This window comes from Protopterus annectens, chromosome 1.part0, assembly GCF_019279795.1.
Source record: "Protopterus annectens isolate FY-2018-M chromosome 1.part0, PAN1.0, whole genome shotgun sequence".
NCBI lineage: Eukaryota > Metazoa > Chordata > Ceratodontiformes > Protopteridae > Protopterus > Protopterus annectens.
Genome location: NC_056725.1, coordinates 1050304117 through 1050322993, shown reverse-complemented (window position 1 = coordinate 1050322993; position 18877 = coordinate 1050304117).

Below are 18877 nucleotides of genomic sequence, written 5' to 3'. Positions count from 1 at the left end.
GGATTAACACAGAGCATATCTGAGGCATGTGGTCCATATGTGTAATATAACTGAAGAAGGCCTTGTGGTCATCCATAGTGTTTGTGTCCATTTCCCTCCCAGAGTAGGCCATGGCTGTTGTTATGACGGACTGTAGCATAGTACCAGTGCTGACCACAGATGCCTACCCTTAATGTGAATGTGCTCTGTCCTGCAGTAGCCTCCTGCTATTGTTATACAATCTGCCTCTGTCTGGGGTCCACCGAACAGGATGCCTAACCTTTGTGCATAGGGTCTGGGTTAGACATGTGTGTGCAAGTGTCATGCAATCCACGGCATGTCTGTGGTAAGCATTTGCAAAGGGGTCAGCAGTGTGGCTTGTGGCTTCCACTGGCCCAGTGTGCTGCATGGATACCATCTCAGTCCCAGCAAGTGAATAAGTGGGATATGTATATCCAGGCCGAGTAACGTCTGTCCACATCACAGTAGTGGATGGTGTCCCACATACAGTACCTTGGGATGAACCCCCAGAGTGAAGTTGTGCATTGCACCTGTCAGTGTGTGCTGACTGATGGGGCATGCTACTACGTTGTGTGGAATGTGGCAGGTATTGTTGCACAGGTGTTGGCTGAGCACTGATATCTGGCCATGTACCTGTGTATCCACCACGACACACACACATGCAACATATGGGAGTAGTAGTATATCACTACACATGAGTATCATGTATAGTATGTGTGCCATATATTGCTGACATGGTCTGCTGATATCCTGTCTGTGTTCTCTTCCAGGGAGATGGCGCAACAGCGTAACCCCGCCTACTCTGTGGCGGAAGATGAGGAGATCCACCAGAGCCTGATGCGGGAGTATGACATCCTGTTTTCCCGCACCAGTCAGAATCAGCTGGAGAGGGCCGCACTGTGGCAAGACCTTGTCAGTAGGGTAAATGATATTGGCACACATAACAGGACATATGAGCAGGTACGACATCACTGCAGTGATTTAATCCGAAGTGTCCGGCAGCGTGCATCAGATATCCACAGGCAACAGGTCGCCACAGGAGGTGGGGTGGCCACACATCCCCCCCTCACCAGACTGGAGGGGCTACTCCTAAGTGTTGTGGCTCCAGCCCCGGAACACCAACAGCAGTACACCTGCATTATGATGGAGGCTGGTTCCACACAGCAGCACGACATGGAGCGTGCAGGTAATATGCCATATGTACACCTGACTGTTCTGTACACTGTATCATATGCAATATCAATGGCACAGATGTGCCCACTGACATTAATCTCATCATTTCTGCAGGTCCCTCCAGGGTTACAGCGAGACAGGCCATCCATGCTGGTGAGTGTGTTTAACATAACCTATAATAGTCCTGATAATGCTAGTAACAGTAGTGTAACTCAGTAGTGCTCTGTGTGTATACTGCAGGGTGTGCATGTATGCATGTGTGCAGGTGTGTCTGTGCCCATGTGTGCATGTGTGCAGGTGTGCCTGTGTCCACGTGTGCATCTGTGCATGTGTGCCTGTGTCCACGTGTGCATGTGTGCATGTGTGCCTGTGTCCACGTGTGCATGTGTGCATGTGTGCATATGTGCATGTGTGCCTGTGTCCACATGTGCATGTGTGCATGAGTGCATGTGTACACGTGACCATGTGTGCATGCGTGCATGTGTGCATGTGTGCATGTGAACACGTGTGCATGTGTCCATGTGTCTACGTGTGCATGTGTGCATGTGTCCACGTGTGCATGTGTCCACGTGTGCATGTGTGCATGTGTGCCTGTGTGCATGTGTGCATGTGTGCCTGTGTGCATGTGTCCATGTGTGCATGTGTGTATAAGTGCATCACTGGTAACAATGTCTGGAGACTGTAAACTGTGTTTCCTGTCTTCATCCCACAGGTTCTGGGGCTGCTCTGGTGACCTGCAGCAGGGAACCTGAATCCTGTGCCACGGCTACTGGTAATGATGATATATGTGTAATGGTACAGGAAGGTGTGTCAGGGTCTGCCATTGGTCAGCCAATTGACAGTACACAGCTGTCAACCCCATCATTGTGCACAGTCATCCTGCCTGTACATCCTTTGCCACCATTGTCCCTAGGTGATGGACAGGATACAGTGGGCATAGACCAGGGTAATGTGGTACCTGTGGCACATGTGTCCCCACACAGCAGCCATGGGCAGGGTCCTCCGATGGTAACACACAGACAGTTGCCCATGGGTTCTCGTGGGAGCATCCGTGGGCGTACTGCCTCTGGCCGACGTGCCCAAAGAGGTCTGTCAACCTCAGCTATGTTTCGGACTGTCATGCAGGCTCAGTCACGTATGGAAAGGTACACCAGACAGGGTCTGAGGGAGCTCAGAGCATGTCGCACAGCCATGACAGACAGTATGCGTGACATTGCGGATGCTATCCGTAACTTCACCGATGTCATAGACAGGCGTTGTGGGGACATATTACAGCAGTTCCACAACCAGATGTCCGTGAGCCAGGGCAATGGTGGGCGGCTGCGGCGTCGGCGAGGCGTATGCGCAGCGGCAGCAGCTGGCAGTCGGCGCGACAACAGGCTCGCCACGCCCCCATAGTGCCAGCAGCAGCCCCAGCAATGCTGGGTCTGTGCTGTCATCAGAACGCCCAGGAGACCACGTGCGTGGCTCTGGACAGTCCCAACAGGGGACTTGTGTCCAGTCAACACACCCGCTTCTGATGACAGTACCCAGTCTGGCTTTGTACTGGATACGGTCCGTAGCACCCCTGCCAGGCACAGGTACCGTGTCCGTGCACACAGACACTGATCTGTATGGCCTGCCAGGTGCAGTCTGTGGCTGTCCACAAACCCCTGTATATGGCAGCCATGAGGTGGAACTGTGTGCGTGCATACACACATGTGAAATGCTAACACTTAGGGCAACCACATACATGCACACACTGCACCAACACTGCCCCACCCTGTACTGCTGCCCCTCACCAACACACATACACACACATGTCAATTGGTGGTATCAGTGGCTGACTCAGGCATACCTAATCCACACCCTGTGCATATGATGACACTGTGCCACCTCCTGCAATCTCCAACATCATTGCGGGAACAGGTAAACACGTTGCTGATGCACAGGGTGACTACATAGACGTGTATTAGTAGTATCATGTTGGTAACAGTACAGTGTGCTTCTATGACTGTGTGTGTACCCCAGCATGCCTGCTGTAGTAACTGTATGAATGTCCTGAATTGTTATCTGCACCCATAGTACATACCAAAGTATAACAGCTGCACATAATTGCATGCCGGTGGTAAGGTTGTCAACAGATAGCCGCATACATGGGTAGCACAGGGGGAAAGCTAATGCAAGTAGTGATATGCAATGGTGGACATGTACAGTAATGGTGTCAAGATGCCCACAACAACTATGCCATGTCGATGTTCATGCATCTAGATATGTGTGCAGTACCAATGTAGTCCAGATCACAAATAAGTATGACATAATATCGGTTCTACCATGGGCATCTGTGCTGCGTATTCCTGGGTACATGTTGATAGTGCCTACATATTTGCATTGTTACTTACTGTTATTGTTACCCCTTCTTTGTTGTATAATGCAGTACTTCCAGCCCTGTGTACTGTAGCTTTGTTTGCATGCATGTTCGCTTGGGGTCCCCTGGATCACTGCTTACACCTGCAATGCAGAGTTACAGTGCTTCTGTAGACTGCTAGTGACATCTGCATAGTGTACCATATGTATGTCAACCTTACACATGACAGAATGTCACTGTCTGTCCTGTACGCATGTACGTTGCCTGTGACACATTGCACACGTCTTACCTGGCATTTACCCATGTGTGCAGTCATATATGTCAGTGCTATGAAACAGTGGCAGTCCACCCACACATACACACCTTCAGTATGTTGTTCCCCATTGGCCCTATGTGTTGGTACTCACCATGGCAATCACACTACTAGGGTGGCATGTGCAAAGGTAACCTGTGAATCGCCTCTATGGTCCAGTCGTGGTTTATGTGAGTCATGTGTCATTGTCACAGCTGCCACATGTATGCAGTCAGCCATCACCCTTGGCCAGGAATGTACAACACATGTGTGGGATGCCACCACACAGCCAATCTGGGGACTGGTCTCTCTGAACCCAGTAATGCCATACCCTGTCAGGTGGCATGTCATATATACTATGTCCAGGACAAACGTCAACCCCAATCCCTGCTGCTACTATTGATAATACCCCTGAAGATGTTCCTGATAGCTTTGACCAGTCCTTTACTGAGACATTGCAGGCCCTAGCTAGCCATCTACCTCCTAGCTCCCCTGGTCCTGAAAGCAGCACCCCTAGGAAACTACTTGCGTCCAGCTGCCAACCAGTCGCCACTTCACTTCTCCGTACCTTGATTGTAACAATGAAACCCACTACACTGTCTGCTGATCAGCTCCCTGCCGAGTACCTATCAAAACCAGATGATGCTATTGCTTACCCCATCTCAAAGGTAATCAAAGGAACCATGTTAGAATCTAACTTTCCCACCATCTGGAAAATGTCATATGTAATCCCACTTCACACAGGAGGCAGCTCTTCTGAAGTCTCCAATTATAGGCCAATAGCTATACTCTCTCCACTTGCAGAGATTATGGAAACTTTCATCATAGACAAGTCATGCACCACCTAATCCAAACTCGCATTATGGCAGACACTCAGCATGGCTTACGTCCTCATCACAGCACTACGTCAGGCCTCCTAGCCTTTACCAACACCATAAGCCATACTTGCAACATTAATTATATATCCACAGCCCTCTTTTTGGATAACTCAAAGGCATATGATATGGTTGATCACCAACTTGTACTCCACACCCTGCACAGACTGTCTAGATACTGGAGCCTTCCAATGGTGTCAATCCTACCTGCATGGTTGACAGCAGGCCAGCCTCTGGCAGAACAAACCCTCTAACTTTCTACCTAACACCCTCAGAGTACCACAAGGCTCTATCCTAGGGCCCTTGCTGTCGTCCATCGTCATTAACGACCGTTATACTGTCATCCCAAAAGTCAGCTGTATCCAATATGCTGTATACTCTACTCTGATCTGCTCAGCCACATCTCCAGTAGAGTTAGGGTCAGCTACCCAGACCACCTTTAATACAATAGCAAACTGGCTTTCTGAACATCGTCTGATCCTAAATCCCAATCAAACTAAACTGCTGTTATTTCACCAACACGTAGGTCTACCACTTTCACCGTTACCATAACATCAACTGATGGCACAATAATCTCCCCTGACCCATCTCCGAAACTATTAGGTGTCATCATAGACAATAATCTCATATGTGACATACATGTTAACCAGATTAGCAAAGCCATCAATAGAAAGCTAGGGTCACTTTACAGAATTAAAGCCTTCCTAGCCCCTCCAGCTAAAGGTGCCATAGCTCACTCACACCTTGTTTCAGCCCTTCTGTATGCATCCCCTCTACTCTCACATATGAACAAGACTGTCCTTAACAAGCACTCAATTTCCTACAACCACATTGCCAGGTTTGCCACTGGCCCGCCTTTTAGGACACATCATTGCATCAATCTAAATCAGCTTGGTTGGCTTGCAATACCCAGCCTAATACAGTATAACCAACTGATTATGGCCTATAAAATTCTCTATAATCCAGACAATACTCCTGCACTTAAATTATTATCACCCCCTATAACAATCCTAGACTGCTTCAATCCTCTAACAATGTACTACTTCAAACTAGCAAGTTTAATAACACAGCTGGTGATTCTCTCTTTGCAAACCCTGTAAGTAGATCCTGGAACTCACTTCCAGCTGATATTACCCTAATGTCCACCTTAGGTCATTTAACAGTAGACTCAAACATTTGTCACGTAACTGGCTATGTCAATGTATCAAGCCTGGCTAACTCGAATGTGTAACTTCTGTGAACCACTTTACTGTGTAATTTCAATTTAATCCTGGCTTGTGCTCAGGTCTAACATTAACCTGTGGAACATGTTTGACTTGCTTACTTATGTAATCTCTGTAAATAATCTGTTTGTACTATGTAATGCTAGTATTCTGTAATGCTGTATCTGCTACCCTCGTAGCTTGTCTCCACGGGCCTCCCCTGGAAATGGACATGCATCCAGTTGGGCTATCCCAGTCAACAAATGTAGGATAAATAAATAAATCAATACAATATATTCCAGTGATGACAATACCAGTCAGACATTGACACACACTGACAGCATGCTGAACACACTGGGGCATACGTGGGGACTCAGACTAGCAGCTTGCCTGGGCATCACACACCTCCGCAGCTGGCACACAGGCATATGTTCCGTCGGAACAGAGCACATGCCACACATGGCACGCACATCCCCTGTGCCACACACCCACAGCCTGTAGGGCTACACAACACACCTGCTACAGACGTGTCAGGTACCTGTCATGTGTGCTGCACTGGGGTCCCGCTCAACAGGCTGTATCTGGTGAAGGTCACAGTGATATGACTCAGGGGCACTATGGTCCACCACAGCACACATGCATACAGGTCAGACAGAGGCATGGACAGATATGACTCACTCATTGACCACGCCAGTGTGGCTGCCTGGGACATACCTCCCTGGACTACATGATAGGGAACATAGAATGGATCTCTCAGTATGTGGCACAGGCCAGTATGAGCCTGATGTTGGTTGCCAACATACCCTCACCAGGTATTCTACCACTATATGTGGGAAGGCTGTTGTATGTCTACATTATGCTCAGTCTCCACTGTCATTCATAGGGTATCCACTGGCTGTCAAAGTGTGCTTACATGCTAGGGAAGCCACATTGATGTGCACGGGTCATCTTGCACGTGACACCCATGGCCCGATGTATAATGGCAAGGCTCCTTGGTACACACATACTGCCTTATGCTGCAGGACATGGTTTACATAGCGACCTCCGTGGGTATCACACAGGTTAGGACACTAACAGTGCTGCTACACAACAACAGCAGTGTACACCGGAGGATGCATGCACCAGACACTGCCCTCAGCACGGTGAACTGCAATGTCTGTGCAATACCGGATGCATGATTCATGGCTCACAGGTGTTACCCATCACTGACAGGTTATGCCCCATACCATGCCTGTTGTCCCCTACACATGTAACACACATGGATAGGGGGGTGGTATCCCAAGGTAACACAGATACACACACCTCCAGGTTGTTGGCACAGCACAAACCATCAGGGCCTACTCATGTGCAGCTGACAGTGTGTCGGACTGCCATCTGGTTCATAGCCTGGCACACACAACCCTCACATACACAGGAAGACCACCTATCCTCCATAACAACACCAGCAATATGACAGTCTCATGAACTGTGTTTATAAGGCCGTACTGCATCCAGCCGAACATTGTGTGTGAGCATTACTGTAGCTACAACACTCTAGTTGAAGAGTTCACAGCATGTGGTCACCGAATTGCAGTGGAATGACATGTTACCACTACCACAACAGGTGGGAACATGCAGCACCTGTACATTGACTACATGTACACTATATGGCCCAGACCAGATGTGTATCCCCTGCTGTAGGTCTTTCACCATAGACACCCACACTGTATAGGGACATACCACGTGCGGACCCTGCACAGTAAGACACAGTCATATTGGTATACATTGCTAATACCATTTATCCACACGAAGCATGTGTCAGACATGGTAACTACTGCAGGTCACAGGTATTTATGTGTATGTGTCACACACATACATCATGTGCAATGCCATTGCTGGGTTAGGCAATGGCATGCATTGTTATGTACAAACACCCGCACAAGGTCATACTGTGTGACACAACCACACGTGACAGTTGTGGGTTACCAAAACATGCCTATCTGTACTCTGACAATGGTAATAGACACAGTAGCAGAGCACACTATTGGCATTACTAGCCAACTAGCCCTGTTTGGCTGTGCTGATAGTGTGGTGACATCCCCTGTGTTTACTGGGGGAGTATGCAGCATCTGGTGTATTGTAGTATTTGCCAAAAGGATCTGTTCCTTCACACTTGCATTTACACACACCCTACTACCCCCACACACATGCACACTTGCCATTTGCAGGATTCATTCCCCTACCTACCTAAGTCATGACACGTGAGAGGGACGCATTAGCAAAGCGCACTGTTTGGTTTACTAGATAGTTCCTCGTCTCTGGCTATACTTATAGGGTGCTGACAACATCAGTACTTTGAAAGGGTAATGTGCATCAGGTAGTGTGATCACCTGATTGCTAAAACTAACATGTTTTTCATACGGAAATGCACACACACAAACTCCCCACATGCAAACACACACACATGTCATTTACAGGTTTCAAACTCCTACCTAACTACATTACGATACGCAGGGGAAATGCATTAGCAGAGCGCGCTATTCGCATTACTGGGAGGCTTCCCTTCTCCTGCTGTACTTATAGGGTGCTGACATCATCTGTGTTTAGAAAGGGGAGTGTGCATCCTGTAGTGTGTTCTCCCAGTTGCCAAAAGGGGCACATCTCTCATACATATTCACACACACACAATAACCCCCCTCATCCAAACACACACACTTACCATTTGCAGGATTCAAACCACTACCTAACTATGTTATGACACTTGAGACGGATGCATTAGCAAAGCACGCTATTCGCATTACTGGGAGGCTTCCCTTCTCCTGCTGTACTTATAGGGTGCTGCCATCATCTGTGTTTAGAAAGGGGAGTGTGCATCCTGTACTGTGTTCTCCCAGTTGCCAAAAGGAACATTTCCCTCATACATATCTGCACACACACAATAACCCCCCCCATCCAAACACACACACTTGGCATTTGCAGGATTCAAACCACTTCCTAACTATGTTATGACACTTGAGACGGATGCATTAGCAGAGCGCGCTATTTGCATTATTGGGAAGCTTCTCTTCTCCTGCTGTACTTATTGGGTGATGACATCATCTGTGTTTAGAAAGGGGAGTGTGCATCCTGTAGTGTGTTCTCCCAGTTGCCAAAAGGAACATTTCCCTCATACATATCTGCACACACACAATAACCCCCCCATCCAAACACACACACTTGGCATTTGCAGGATTCAAACCACTACCTAACTATGTTATGACACTTGAGACGGATGCATTAGCAGAGCGCGCTATTCACATTACTGGGAGGCTTCCTTTCCCCTGCTGTACTTGTAGGGTGCTGACATCATCTGTGTTTAGAAAGGGGAGTGTGCATCCTGTAGTGTGTTCTCCCAGTTGCCAAAAGGAACATTCCCCTCATACATATCTCCACACACACAATAACCCTCCCCATCCAAACACACACACTTGGCATTTGCAGGATTCAAACCACTACCTAACTATGTTATGACACTGGAGACAGATGCATTAGCAGAGCGCGCTATTCACATTACTGGGAGGCTTTCCTTCTCCTGCTGTACTTATAGGGTGCTGACATCATCTGTGTTTAGAAAGGGGAGTGTGCATCCTGTAGTGTGTTCTCCCAGTTGCCAAAAGGGACATTTCCTTCTCACAGCCTTTCACACACACAAACCCCACTCATCCACACACACACACTGAGCATTTGCAGGATTCGAACCCCTACCTAACTATATTATGACACTTGAGGGCGATGCATTAGCAGAGCGCACTATCCGAATTACTGGGCATTTGTTCTGCACCTGTGGTATTTCTAGGGTGCTGACATCTTCATTTCCACAGAGGTTTGTAGATGTCGTACTACCTGTCAGGTGGGGGATAGCATATATATGCATTTGCAGCCACCTACATCAGGGTCAGATATGCACATCGCACTGGCAGGTTATGTTCTATACCATGCTTTGGGACCACAGGACCCGTAACACACAACACAACCAGTCCAGCACACCACACCCACATCCAGGACACACACTTAGCTTCCCTGGGAACAGTGCCAGGATATGCAGGTATTCACATACACCATTCCAGTTGTTAACATCAGGTACAGGCATATTGTGTGTGAGAACTACTCAGGCCTCTACCACTTTACCCTACCGCCACTACAATTTGTGGGTCCATGTGCTATGGCAGAACCACACACCACAGCCACATGGGTTAATACATATTGCACCTGTCCATCTGCAACGTGGGTACCCACTGTTCCACACCAGAGGTAGACCACCATTGTTGATACCTGCCCATGTCCACCTTTCCCTGGACATCCATATCTCATCTCCACCCCCAGGCAAGGTTGTCACTGCACACACACTGTGTTTAGCACAAGCAGACTCTACACTTGTGTAGACTGGGATGGATGACTTCAGAGGACCCATGCTGGAGGACTATACTGGCCACTCAGCATAATCCTTGACACTTGCATCCTATGAGCATGTGTACAGTTTGCATTGGTCATGCTATCCCACATATACCCATGACTGCTCCACAACAAGACACCTGTCAGCTGTACACCGGCCATATATGCGCTGTTCAACAGACAGAGCAACCTACTACATTGCAGAGCTGTAGCCCACAGAGGGAGGACATCTGTGGATGGTTCCAGCATGGCACTTCATTCACACATACTCATTACAACACAGTGTTGACAGTGGAATCGTCCAGAGAATGCAGGTAGGGCTCCTCTCAGTCTGTTATTGACGGACACCTACTGTCAGAGATCCTCAGCCACCCTCTCACAGCACACACCGACAACATGGCTGTGGCTTAGCACATTCAATCCCTGAGACCTCCACGGTGCCCCTGCTTGACAGCGGCACAGCTCACTAGCCTCACATGTCGCCTTCTGTGACCTACTTTACAGTGGCACGTTAGCCTACTATCCTGGGGATGCAGATGCCAAGCACACTCTGGCTGAGCTGCCATTCCCTGGGGCAAGAAGCCTAGTATTGACCTCTACACCCATATGTTCAATTGTCGGATGCACAATATTTGTTGTGCTGTTCTACTGTTTGCAGGTCTTTATTGCCATAGCATTCCCTGTTCCTATGACCAACTTGTGTATCTGTGGCAGATGTTTGCATATGACGTGATCCACTATATCACTTATGTCTCTGTAGTCATTTACTGTGTGCACTGGGCTGATTGCTGTGTTGTGGTTGGTTCCTGGACTGACACGTATAAAAATACCAGATATGTGTGGCCAACTGCTACACAGAGATATGGCCTAAGTGTGTGAGCATGCCCAGTTCAGCCTTTCCATGGCATGTTGTCTGACATATGCCTCATTTATCAAAGTGTGCGAGCATGCCCAGTGTGAGCTTTCCATATGTTGTACTCTGAAGTCCAACACATATTTGGGTGTGTGTGACCTTCATCATTATCATACGTTTATGATTGTGTGCTGGGTGTCATGTTGTGTACTAACTGGCCAACTGCTTCGTGTCTGCCACAACAGGGATTATACTGTGCCTGCAGGAATTGCATGGGATACTTTGCAGACAGTTCTCAACATACTTTCATAATGACCTAACACTGTAGTACCGTATAGTGTACTGGTTTGGTATTTCACTGTAGTGGACAGTATCCTGGGCTTTTGTCCTATCACTGCTTGACATCTTCATAGTGAGCATGACAGACTGTGTAGGGGCCAGTTGTGCACATATGACCATGTTGCAATATGTTCAGATATGGACTACCTACACCAGGCTCGTCCAACATTGCTAGTGTATTCCACAACATGGGTGGACATTGGCAAACACTAGCGATGTTCTGTTGGCCATTGCTGATGGTAGTCACAGGGTGTGTTTGTCCTTCGACACACATTGTAACTGGAGTTTGCCATTACATATGTCATGGTTGGTATACTGTGCCTCTGTCTACCTCTGACATAACAGTGACACCCAGGGTAGCCTACCATCTCCCATACACTCATCAGGATACCTCTTGAGGGGTGTCGATATGTGGCACTCTGGCTGACCTGTACCAGGAGTTTACTGCAGTGTGGGGGTGCCTTCTGTGTTATGGATCATTCTGTACAGCTTGTCCTATGTATGTCAGTGCTGGGGTTCAGGTCTCTCATGTGCATAGCTCACTGCCATTCAGATTGTACAAGGTGCAACATGTTCATTCATTCCAGGTTGGACATGGCATCATACATCAGGCACAGCTTTCCTGTAGCCGGGAAGGATGGCAGTGTGTGGGGCTGCAGTTTGTTTACTCAGGCAACACATGGCATCTGTTCAGGCTCTTTGCTACCCATGGTGGGTACTGTTGTGGACTTTACAGTTGTTGGAGGTGTCTGCTGCGGTATATCCCACAAGGGCTATTGTAGTCAGTTGTGATGCTGATGGAGGATGGCTGCAGAGCCAGAGTGATTTCCCCTTATCTACATCTGCCAGCCTTCATGTTTGGGTGGGTATATGGTACATGTTTCTGCGAACACTACAGACACATGTTTGTCCAGTGCAGGTTATTTATCACCTTTTGTACCCAGGTCTCACATTACATGTTAGGTGCCTCATGGGTTAACACCTGTGTGGTATTTTGTGGGCACTTACTGTATATCCACAGTGGTTGTCTATACACATTTCTGCGATTAGCTTGCTGACTTGGCTATGGCTACAGTTGTTTGTTTGTGGGTGGCCCTTTTGTGGGTTTCTTGTGTCAGCTGGGGGTCGGATACGATGGGCTGTTTGTACTCCTCTGCATACATGCTCAGTCACAGTCCTTCCATGTTGGCCTATACCTATGGGACATGTATATAGAACAGGGGTGGGGGGGCCAAGACCAGGCCTTGTGGGATGCCACTCATATCCGCTTTGTAGTCTGGCATGGATGCAGCATGTCTGACCATGTCAGTTCTGTCCTTGGTCTGCTTTGCAACCCCTCTACTGACATAGGGGTGTATATTTAAGCTGGTGAACATATCCATACTGAACACGTACGGTATGGTCTAGAAGCATGTGCACGGTCCAGCTACGCTGTGTGGACCACATAGCCCTCATCACTGACCTTAATGACTGCTTCAAATGGGTCAGACATGTTTAGGGGCTGGTTCTGCAGTTACAACAGCCACAGTGTGTCGGGACCGGTATCAGTAGGTCCACATTAGCCTTCTGTCTGCGGTACAGACTGATCCTTTCCATAGCTGTGCAGAACAAGCTTGTCAGGATCCTGGGGTGTTAGTTTGGAGTATCCATTCAGGCAACACCTTTGTTGTGATGGACCACTGTTGTTGTACACTGCTCTTTGGGTACATACCCTGTGGTAAGGCTGACATTGGCCAGTAGTGTGATTTTGCATTCCATTACTCTTGGGGTCCATGTTGGCCTCAGCACACCGTCACATACCTTTGCTGCTGTGTGTTCTGCTTTGCAGATGATGGCTGTTACCTCAGCATCTGCAATGTCAGGGGACCATCTGCTGGGATAGGTATTTTGCACTCGGGGGGGGGTGTTTGCACTGCACCTGACAGGTTGTATGTTAGCAATATGTGTGTGTGTTTGGTATGTTGTTTGTAATATCTGTGTGATTCGGAGCATATCTGTGGATGCCCAACATGGTTCCTACCATCAGTTGGGTAAGCCTTGTGATTATCCTTAGTGTCCTGTACGTGTTGTATCTTCATAGGTTCATGGGTTCATAGTAGGCTAGACACCCTAGGCCATTGGTAAGCCTAGCTAGAGTGTGTGTGTCTTTCGCCACCCCTTGCTATGTTCAATTATGGCCATTTATGAGGTTCTTCACTGTGCCTCTGTCTGGTCGTGACACAGTGGGGACCCCCAGTATATATGTACGGTCATCCATCCACTTGGCAATATTCCTGTTGAGGGGTGTCAGTGAGGGGCTCTGCCTACCATGGATTGGGATCCTGTTTCTGGGTGTGGGGAGCCTATAGGTTATGTATCTGTCCCTCCAGCACATCTTATTTCATTATGTGTTGAGGTTGACATCTGTGACTCTCACAGCTCCAATGGCTTTGATTTCCTGTGGTGTAGCATGTCCATTACTCCTGTGTTGGACATGGCCTGGTACAACAGACATACAATGCCTCTGTGTAGGCAGTGTGTGACTGCAGTCAGCTGGGGTGTCTACAGCCAGGCAGCATATGACATATATTTCGCACCCTTTATCCTGTTGGTGGGGTAACTATGAGGTCTTCCAAACCGCTGCAGGTGTCACGTATGGTACATCCCATATGAGTCATTGTACTAGATTATGGGTCTGATAAGGGGACAGTACAGCGGCACAGTGACCCCTGTTGATGTTGGTGTGAATCCTTTCATGATACGGTGTCCAGTATCAACAGTCTTCATAGCCACATTGGCATTGTGGCTGTCACATGACAGATTAATGTCGACCTGTGTCCCTAGGTCCCTGATGACTCCTTGCTTACATAATGGTTTGACACCTATGTGGTACTTTGTGTACCTTGTCTGGTATTTGGTGGGACATCCATACTGTCCAGTGTCTTCGGATGTCTGGGTGGGGTTCTTGTGTGTGAGAGTGTGGTCTGTCGCATGCTACAGACTGTACAGCAGTTTTGACTACAGTTATGTGCACATGAGTGGTGTCCGCTGCTTTGTGCATTGTCAGTTACCTGACTATATGGGTGTCTGTGCTGCATATGGATACTCCCCCTCTTTGATGTCTTGGTGCAAGTGTTGGGGCCATAACACATGGTATGTGGTATAACCTAGTAGTGCTGGTGTGGTATCACTAGGCCTGCAGCAGGCTTCTGTCACTGGACAGGCATCAATGTTCTCCATAATGGGAAGTGCCTCAGGGGCATGCATATTGCAGTTTACACATCTGGCATTGGGCAGCATTACCCTTATGTTTCCTACCACTTATGTTTTCTAGGGTGGTGGGTAGTCTTTTGGCCTTGCCTACATACGGCTCTATGGAGGCAGCAAAGGCCTTATCCAGTATCCAGACGCACACAGGTAACAGCTGACAGCCACAGCATGGCTTGTCATGCTTGACATCTCAAGCGGACACACATTACACCCTCTTGGACTGACAGCTGTAACTGTGCCAGCTGTTAAACATGAGCATTCTGTGTTTGTACTGTGGCATCATTCTTGGTGAGGGTTGGATGCTGCACACAGCCAGTGTCATCCCGCCCTGGGGTACATACTCGGAGGGACCATACATGTCTCATTTGTTGTTGACCAGGGAGGTACATCTCAGGTAATTCACCCCAGCATGGACATTGAGTGCATCATATTCCTGCTTGCTTTGGGGTGACCTGCGTACTTGTGTTACGTGGCATTTTGTGGCTACCTACAAGCAGCTTACTCTACCTTTTCCCTTGTTCAGTCTGGTGAGTGGGACAGCTGTGTTTCTGCCTATACAGACACCTATTACGACTGTATCAGGCATTTGTTTCTCCTTCAGGCCTGTGACTGTTTGGCACACCAGCTTTGCGTATTATTCATTGCATGTGCTATGTTTGAAGGTTGTGGTTGCTTGTGATCTACTTTGGAGGCGTCTGTTGGTGTGGTGTGTTTGTAATTAAGGCCTCCGGGAATATTTGTCTGTGTTTATGTGTTTGGTTTACAGTTGTGGTAGGTCTATGTGGGACTGGGTTCGTGGTGTATGTGGTTACCTTCTCCTCCTGACTAGTGTTGACAGTACTGGCTTGTTGGAGCTCAACCTCTGCTTTGGATACATGGATGCATCTATCACATATGTTTGTATTTATTCGGGGGTGTTGTGGTTGTCTGTGTACTTGGTACTGGCATCACATTGCCTCTGGATTCATAGGTTATACTTGTTGTGGCTGGACTTAGTGGATTGTATGTGTGGACATATGTTGTTGCCATACTACTGGTCAGTGATTACTTCCCTTTTTATGTTTGCTCTATCATGTGGTATCTTCCTCATTCTTTTGCATGGTTTGGTAATGGCTGGAGCCCAACATGCCAGATATCTGCATGTATGGCATTGTGTGTTGTTGTTATTTGTGATTGCATACTCCAAGCATTCCTGGCTGTGTTCATGGAATGCCTGTATAACATGTTCTGTGGTGTGTCCCATGTTCTGCACTTGCACAGGGCCTTTTGTGGATTCAACATCGGTTTTGAGGGCTGCAACCTATACTTTACACATATTTTTCACTGTGGTATTCTGGCCAGGGACTGGGGTCGGGTGTGTATTTCCAGTGTGCTTACTCTATGGTCTTGTCTTACCAGTGAGGGGTACACTTCTCATCTTGCCATCCAGTACACATGTTGCTGATTATCACATCCAGTATGCTTACCCCTCTTGTGGGGATAGTACATTGTTCCTGGGCAGTTTGGTTTATGGAATCTGGGTAATTTTCCCCTACTGTGTTGGTGCTAGTACGATGCTACCGGTGTATGTCTGGGTATTTTCAGTCGAGCAATATAATGTGGTTTGGGGGGCTTGATATATTCATGTATTCCGACATAGGCCAGGTGATGTTCCTGGTATTAGGACAGTGGTCTTCAGCAGGCTATCTACTGCGAGGCAGTTTTAGCCATTGGTATTTGACCATGGCTATTACATGCTGCTTCTTGTTGTAGTACCAACATGGGGGTGTGGTTATCCTTGCCATTTCTTGCTAGTCACCCTCCTTTTGTAGCTTGTTCCATGTTTTGCGGCTGTACAGCACAGTATGAGGTGTGACCTGGTAGTGCTAGGGTGCTGCTGTGAGCCTTGCCCAGTTCTCTATTACAGGACTGGTATCTACATTCTCCTTACTGTGTGCGTTTACACTGCACACATCTTGCTGTTTGTACATCTGTCATGGGGTAGTATTACATCTAGGTTCCTATCCATTGTAGAACCTATGAGGTTGGGTGTGTGTTTTGCGACTTACCTATTCAGGGCATGTTGTGGGTACCGACAGCCTTTGCCAGTATCCATGGGGCATGGCATGCTAGGTGAATGCCACCCCTAGCAGGTGGTGCATCATGTCAAACTCCGCATATCTTCCCAGCCTGTGACACATTGGCTCCCCTTTGACTGACTGCATTACTTCAGCCGATTATTGTACTTGATCTTCTTGTCTTCGTAGTGTGGCATCATGCTTGGTGAGGGTGAGATGTTAGGCAGGGTCTTCATGTTTGCATATACTAGATGATGTTACATTGCTTGACACATGGCAATCATGCCTCAGGTGGTGCTGCAGGGCTGCCTCTGTCGGATGCACATACTACACTCCCTGTACATGTTTGAGAGCAGGTTGTGTCATGTTAGGCATCCCTGTTACTATATGAGTGAGTCAGAGAGGGGTATCATTCCCAGGGTTCCTACTGTGCCAGTGTATGTGCTATGCGTTGCCTCTTTGCCAAGGCCAGGGCATACTGAGCATGCCTCCTTCTGCCTACTGGGGCAGGCTCAGGTTGTTCCTCCTCCGAGTCACGCTCTGTCTGTGATGGCCTTGGCAATGGTGGGGGGCTGTTTGGGCCAGCCCTATGCTGGTACTGCTGCAGCTGTTTTTGCAAGATCATATTATGTAGCATAGCGCATACCATGACAATTTGGGTACATGTAGTTGGTGTGTACTGCAAGGCTCCACCAGATGTGTCCAGACACCGGAACCGTGACTTGAGCAGCCCAAACACACGCTCTATCACATTACGTGTTTGTGCGTGTGCCTCATTATGGCGGTCCTGTTCAGGTGTGTGTGCATTTCTGATGGGTGTCATCAGCCACGGCTCCAGTGCATAACCTGCATCCCCCACTAGGTGTCCGTGTGGGATGTCCCCATTGGCAAATGTCTGGTACAGCTGCGTCAAATGCCAGATGAGGGAATCGTGATAACTCCCAGGGCAGCCAGCACACACATTCATTATTATGCCCTGGGCATCACACACGACCTGGCAGTTGATGGAGGGGAAGCCCTTGCAGTTAATGTAGGCCCTACCCCGCTCACCTGCTGGTGCTTTGATGCATATGTGCGTGCAGTCTATAGCACCCAGTACCTCAGGGTATTCTGCTATTTGCTGGAAGAGACGCATATTGCTGGCCAATACCTCACGGGCATTGGGGAAATATACATGATCACCGACATGTGCTGACATGGCATCCAGGAACTGATGTAGTACCCTGGAGGCTGATGCCTGTGATATCCCCATCATATCGCCAGTTGGTCTCTGGAAGGTACCTGTTGCTAGTATTCTTAGGCCAACACATACCTTGGTTTCCACTGGGATGGGTTCCTCTCTGTTGGTTCTGTGTGTGAGGCGTGGCCTGCACAGCTCAACAATCTGCTGCAGGAGCTCTCTGTCCACTCTATAGCGCTCTACTATCTCCAGCTCATGTAACCCATGGTAGGTGACCCTGGGCCTGTACACTCTTCTCCGTCTCCTCACTGTGGGTTGTCTGGCACCATCTGCATTGTCACCACCCTCAGCAAGTCGCCTATGTCTCATTATGACAGCTATGGCAGCCCCTAACATTTCTGCTCTGAGTTCAGCTTTTTCAGTTTTCACTTCTATTAGCTTACTCCTGTCTTGTAGTGTCTCTTAATGGAAACATCCTGCACTACTGTTTGCAGAGTTTTAAGTGCTGGGCTGGGCTACTATTCTGCCTGTGTAATTGCCTGCTTCTAATTATTTTCACCTGCTAGCTTCAGCAGTTATCCCTGCTAGCTTCCTATTAATTCTGTTGCTTCCTTTTTCCTTTCTGTTTCCTCAGGGGGGAGCAACTTGCATACTATCTGAAACACGCTCACAGTGGCTTACATGCGTGCACACGTGCTTACACGGTTAAGAATCTACTTATTCGGGTTTAAATGTGCGTACACCCGCGCAAACACCGTTACACATCTGCCAACAGCCTCCAACATACTCAGACTGCCTTACACGCATGCACACCCGCGCAAACAGTGTTAAACATCTCCCAACACGCTCCCACATGCTCACACTGCCTTACACGCGCACACACTGCCTTACTCACGCTTC